Source organism: Leptonychotes weddellii, chromosome 2, assembly GCF_054177405.1.
Source record: "Leptonychotes weddellii isolate Sample4059 chromosome 2, ASM5417740v2, whole genome shotgun sequence".
NCBI classification, from domain to species: domain Eukaryota; kingdom Metazoa; phylum Chordata; class Mammalia; order Carnivora; family Phocidae; genus Leptonychotes; species Leptonychotes weddellii.
Window position 1 is genome coordinate 122,956,340 of NC_138370.1, and position 7,046 is coordinate 122,963,385.

A 7,046-nucleotide genomic window follows, 5' to 3' on the forward strand; every position below is an offset into this window, starting at 1 on the left:
TCATCAAAATTAAAAACTTTTGTGTGTCACAGGACACTAGCAACAGAGTGAAAAGGCAAGCCATAGAAAGAGAGAAAAAAAATTGAAGCATGTATCGGATAAGGGATTAATATCCAGAATATATATATTTAAAACCACAGCAACAAAAACCAAACAATCCAATTAAAAATTGGGTGGAAGGACTTGAATAGACATTGCCCCCCCATTATTTCTTCTTATTATTATTTGCTTTTTCATAGGGGAGATCCTGGCTTTTTAAAAAATTATCTTATATCCAGTCACCTCACTGAATTATTTTTCTAGTTATTCTCCTATAAACTTTTTCCTTTTTTTTTTTTTTTTTTTAGAATTCTTCAAAGATTTAGGATTTCTGGTTGTGAAACTGCTGCTACCTTGCAAAGCAAACATTCCCGGGCTTAGTACTATGAACTATTTTAAATATTTGCTTTGTAGAGGAATTTTTTTCCCAGAAGAAAATGGCAAAAAACTGTATTTTTCTAAAGCCTCACTAGATTGCTTTCTAGTCTTTCTTTCATTATCACACTTCCTTATAACCAGTGATTTCCCCTACCAACAGCCCCAACCACCATCTCTTTTCTTCTGTGTCACTTATAAGCTTTAGAAAAATCAAAAGTAAACTGTCAACAGGAAAATGTGATTTATACCATTCAAGAACACACTTCTGAATTAAGTCTAGTGCATGGGAGAGCTAGAAACCATAACAGAAAAAAAATAGTTATTGATTTGTTAATTGCACAAGAAATATCCATCATCTGTTTCCACGAAGAGAGAGCCACTACACTTCAGCAATTATACATGTATGCATTCACTACAGATCCCTTGGATCTGAGAAAGGCTTGATCAGCAGGTACTAGAATGGAGGATGGCAGGGGATTTTGTAGACTTTTGAGAGACTCTTCCTTCCCCACCCCCACCTCTTCTCCCCCATGTCAAGCGTCCCCATTAGAAGTCAGAGTGGACAGCCAAGGCAGATACCGCAGGTCAGGGGGCACAACTGGGCATCATGGGTGATCAAGAAGCTCCTGCTCTCAGGTGGCCCATGCCCCCCCTGTGACTTCACAACGTGTAAGATGGCCCTTATGAAATGCTTTTTCACCCCTCACCCTGAAATGCTTCTTTGCCTTCTTCATAATCTTACTAGTTTAGCAGCTTATTCACCTTTATAACCCTAATGGCGTAAGATTTCCCTAAATTTCCATAGTCTCAATGAATAAGAATTTCTCAAGCTTGAATTGCCAGCACACCTTACCCTTCTGTAACATAACATTTTTTTGGTCACAATGTTAAATGCTTGTGTGTCCTCAAATTCCACTGAAGAATGAAATTCTATCCTCAGTAATTTAGCAAAAATTTTCATATTTTACATTATTTTGCTTTCCCAGGACACTGCAACTTCATTCCTCCAAAGACATGCAGCACACAAAACATGGGCAAAAATTTTTTTTAAAGATTTTATTTATTTATTTGCCAGAGAGAGAGAGCACAAGCAGGGGGAGCGGCAGGCAGAACAGGCAGAGGGAGAAGCAGGCTCCCCACTGAGCAAGGAGCCCGATGCGGGACTCGATCTCAGGACCCTGGGATCATTACCTGAACCGAAGGCAGACACTTAACCGACTGAGCCCCCCAGGAGTCCCAAAACATGGGTAAAATTAAACACAGAGATTTAAGATCTTGATAATGAGAAAGGCGTTCTTAATTCTTCCTTCAGAGAAAATCCTAGAATCCACTGCCTAGGTCTTCTGAATGTGGCATATCCTCTCTCATTCCCTAAATTGACTTATGAACAATTTTTTAGATTTTCCTGTTTCTTTAAGTAATTAGGACTCTGCTATGCTTTTTAGACCTTCGTTTTGGTCATCTTCCTCTACTATAAATTTCAGCTAATTAAATCAATACATGATGAGTAATAATCTACTTTGTGATTCTTATTTACTTTCTATCTCTGTTTTTTTGTTCCTTTTCATTTTTTTTTTAAGATTTTATTTATTCATTTGAGAGAGAGCGCACAAGCAGGGGGAGGGGCAGAGGGGGGAGCTCAATGTGGGACTTGATTTCAGGACCCTGGGATCATGACCTGAGCCAAAGGCAGACACTTAACCAACTGAGCCACCTAAGTGCCCTGTTCCTTCTCATTTCTTATTACCAGAATAAAAGTGGCTTTTTCTTTACCATTCACTGTTTTTTAATATAAAGAGTTGTGGAATCCTCACTGTGATCTACTTCAGAACATTTCCATGACCTCAGAAAGAAACTTTGTACACACAGTCACTCTCTATTCCCATCATTAGCCTCACGCACAAAGAAATTTACTTTCTGTCTCTATAGATTTGCCTCTTTTGAATATCTCATATAAGTTGAATTGCATAATATATGTATTTGTGTGTGTGTCTGGCTTCTTTAACTGAGCATAATATTTTTGAGATTAATCAATATTGTAACATTTTTCAGTATTCAGTTCCTTTTTTTTCTCAAATAGTATTCCATTATATAGCGATACATATTTTGTTTATCCAGTTGATGGACATTTGGATTTTTTTCACTTTGTGACTATTGTAAATAGTGAGGGCACAAACAATTGAATATGTCTTTTTACAGACATGTTTTCATTTCTCCTGGTTATATACTTAGAAGTGTAATTGTTGGGTGATAGGGTAACTCTGTTTTTAACATTTTAACATTTTAAAATTAAAAAAAAACCCACCATATGTTTTTCCAAAGTGGCTGCACCATTGTACATTCTCACTAGCAATGTATAGCAAGGTATATTTTTAACCTTCATGAAATGACAGCATAAATAGGACAAACCAAGGAACTTTGACTAAGAAGAATTTTCGCCCTGCCTGAGAGATGGGAAGATGGAGGATAATTTCCTTCTGTACCACTTTCTGAATCTATTTTCTATTCCACAGGCTCCCTGCAGTTTGAGGAGGCATAAATGTGTTCCACAATCAACACCATGAAGTTAAAATGAACACTGACTTGCCAAGACCTCCCTCATTATAATGAAATGCCCCTCCCTGTGCTCACATACACACAAACATGATTTTTAAAATTCCTTGTTAATTCCTACTCGTACAAAGAGGCAAATACCTTCCTCACTTGCTCTTTTTTAATAGAGTATAAGTTTATTGCTTTATTATTTAGAGCTGAACTCTGAATAAACTGAAAAAAGGAATAATGCCTTTTGCATTGTTATATTCAAATATGAATTGAGAAAAGAGAGGACTGGAAGCATATTTCTTCTCTTGAGCGGCCAATTTCAGATAGCTGACAACATGAATTATATTACATAAAATCTATTCATTATTCTAGCCATTCAAGATCAAGCTGAAGTTTAAGGCGGACTAATGGCTGTCACATGAAGCTACAGTTTGTCAGTCTTCAGTGAACTCAAGCAAAAAACAAGGAAACTGGGAAAGGACAACATAGTGAATCAAAGAATATTCATATTGAGGGGAAACAGCTTCAAAAGAAGCTTCTTGTATTGAATTTGGCAGTGGTACAAGTTACTTTAAAACACTGTATTTTAGTGTTGAAAAGTTACTGTGTTATTCTGAGGTTGGGGTGGATTAGAAATTGTGTTATAATTTATTGCTTGCTTAGGTGCCAAACCTCATTCCACTGCCACGGTATAATGTCAAATATGCTGGACTGAAAAACAATATGTTGTCCACTTTCTTCTTGTGCTATGTTTATCGTATGAATTGAGAAAGAAGAGAAGCAACATAAATAAAATTCTAGAAAAGAAACTATGCTCAGAGAGCTCCAAAAGAATCATATTTTTTCTCTCTGGCTATTCTGCTCAGGGGAGCACATTTTCCTTAACCAGTAACCTGTAGAGCCTAGAGAAGAAAGGAATCTACAGAACAAAAGAGACACTGGATTGTCCTCTCAGAGGGGAGGAGAAATTTTCTGGTGCTTGATTCATACTGAAAAAAGAAGTGATGATTAAACCAGTGTGACTTCTCAACCCATTCAGTGGAGAAAGAGAAAGGCAGTCCTGGGAAGGGGTAGAAGATGAAAGAGATAATTTTAAAACATGCTATCCAAGGATGAATTTCTCCTTTTCTTAGCACCCAAAGAAACACAGATCTACGATACATCTGGAGCCCTCTGACTTGAATTTCATGGCAGCATGGAAAGACCATAGACTTTGGAATCAGATCTACATTAGGCTTTCGGATCTAGCTCTTACTTAGTAGGCATTCCCCTAATGGTGGTCATCTTGGTTTGGGTTTCCCCAGAAATAGACTCTGAGACGAGAAGTCAAACTCAAGTGAAGAAAACTGGAAACACTGGAAAATGAAGCGCACTGAGAGGGAAGTGATAAGGGAGGCAAGGGAAGGAAGGCAGTCCACAGAGATGCGTTTTCAAGCAGCTACAACCATGAACCAGTGCGGCTTACTTCTGCCAGGGCAACTCTAGGAGCTCGTGGAAACCACTCAGCTCAGAGTTCCCCATCCAAGGGATGAGAGAGCTGGGCCATATATCAACTCAACTCAGTCATAGGTTGAGTGTTGCTCCCAGAGTCCTTAAGCAGGTGGCAAAGGGGAAGCAAAATAAAGTCCTTACGCCAAGAAATGTGGATGCTGACAGTTGGCAGTCAAGCCAACACACCCAGAAGTGAAAGGTGAGGGAATGTGGTGTGGCAGTGACTGGGTCAGCTTCAAGGGGTAGAAAAAGAAACAGAGAACACGTGCCCTTTGGGTGCAGAGACCTCGTTTGCTGTTGTTTCCCCAATGCTGTCCTATTTTAGGCATTCGATAAATAATGTGTGGACTGAATATGTCAGTGAACGCATGAAATAACTTAGCTTTAAATCCGGGCTCCAGCATTTATAAAAAATCTCTTTTTTCACATGTCAAATCAAATCTCATTCTATAAAATCACAAATAAAAGAACTTACCAGAGTATTAATTAACCCACAGCAGAAAATGAGTAAATAGTAAATATTGTTACTATGTGTCCATTTCCTTCTTTCCACCTTGTGGTCCTCCCGGCTTTATTTTGCCTTCTTTTATAAAGAGGAAAGGTAACTGCAGTACTTCAGCGCCTGGCTTCAGAAATCCGCACTGCACCCGGCACACTGGAAGGGTCCACACCACACTTTCTTCATAAAGGTCAAATGCATCTACTTACATATGTTTGGAAAGCTGTGATCGTAATTCTTTCAAGATACTGCCAGGAACTCATGTAATTGTAAATGGCGAGTCGAGAGCACCAGGATGCAACTGTAATGCAATCCTAAAGAACAAGACTAACTTTCCTGCAGCTCATACTTAGGTTGGCGGCTGTGTGGTTTTTGATCTGCTGCTCAAAAGTGAAAATATGAAAAACAACCCCCTGCCCCCCAAAAAATCAAGAAATAAGAGGAGAGTGTCCAGTATTTTCTACAAATTCATTCCCCAAAATATACTCACTGTCCTATTCCTTTACTATCCTATCTCAACCCGCAGCGTGTGTATTTATTGGTGGAACCCAGCCAGATCCTGTGTCTGAATTCCAGCAGCTCACCTCACATTTTCCCTGAGACGAGGCCTTAAAAAAATTGCGAACTTCTCAGAGGACTACACACAAGATGATAAAAGCTTAAATTATGCCTATACAACTTCTTCCATTAAAAGTTTCAACTTTTTTGGGCGCCTGGGTGGCTCAGTTGGTTAAGTGACTGCCTTCGGCTCAGGTCATGATCCCGGGGTCCTGGGTTCGAGTCCCACATCGGGCTCCCGGCTCAGCGGGGAGCCTGCTTCTCCCTCTGACCCCCTCCTCTCTCATGCTGTTTCTCGCTCGCTCGCTCTCTAATAAATAAATAAATAAAATCTTTAAAAAAAAAGTTTCAACTTTTTTAAAGGAAAGGAATATGACAATTACTTCTAGAAGTTTAACCTTTCTTCCCATCTTCTAGCAAATGTGTGGTTTAGGATATAACTTAATCCCCAAAGGGCTAGGTACTTAGTCCAGCTAAACTGAAGAATGCTTATTCCATTTAAATTGTCTGTGTGTTAATTCCAAATTCACGTCATAGTTACCTTTAATCTTGGAATCTTTAGAATTCTTGGATCTGTCTGAACTGTTACCAGGAGCTAAGAATGGGTGAGGGATGAGACCAGTTGAGCAAGGACACTATTAGGCAGCAATGGCTTTTGTGTGGAGGTCCCAGGATTATGCCAAGTGAATGTACTATTAGGAGAGCTAGAAGGTATGCCATTCAGGGAAGGTGGGTACTAATGAGAGTCATGGAACACGAGCAGACAGGTTAAGCATGGAGAGAGTCAGCTAAGCAGGAGACCAAACTGGAAGAGCACTAGAGATTATGGAGTGATATGCAAATAATCGGTAGTTTATTTATATTATAAGGTAAGCAAGAGCTAGAAAGGGACGAACAAGATAAAGTTTGGTACAATGGACACTCCTCCATGGAAGACCATCTGTTGTGGTGCTGATCTCTTCACCATGTTGGAAGGCATGAACTTGAAGTACCCCAGAAAATCAGCATGAACCTCAAGCTTAATTCCCTGGACTAACTGGATCCAGCTCCTGTTAGCTTTAGATTGTTTCACGTTCATCGAGTCAGTTAGTATTTCTCCTTGGGTAACTGCCCTGATTTTAGAGTTAAGGTTTTATTTATCAGGCCTATCCAGATGATGGAATATATCCAGCCCAAGAGATAAGCCCAGGGTTCAGGCTGATGGGGAACAGGAGTTTCAGTCAACTGAGGAGACAAGAGCAGGAGAGAGAAACAAAGGCACTGTTGATGACTGTATGTTAAGATGGAATACAGCAAGATCCCAGCTGAAAAACAACAATCAGAGGGGTGAACTGAGACCAAGGTTAGAACCTTGCAGACATAAAAGGCAGGAAGCAGGGTCTGAGAAGATGTGGGGAGTCCAATTTAATTGTCGAGGTTGACGTCTCAGATATGTTCCTCATTTCATGGTACAAGCTGCCTTCAAGATGCCATTGGGCTACCTGACTCTTTCCCACAGCTCACACATCCCAGTCCTTCTACCAGGTGATCCTGCCTT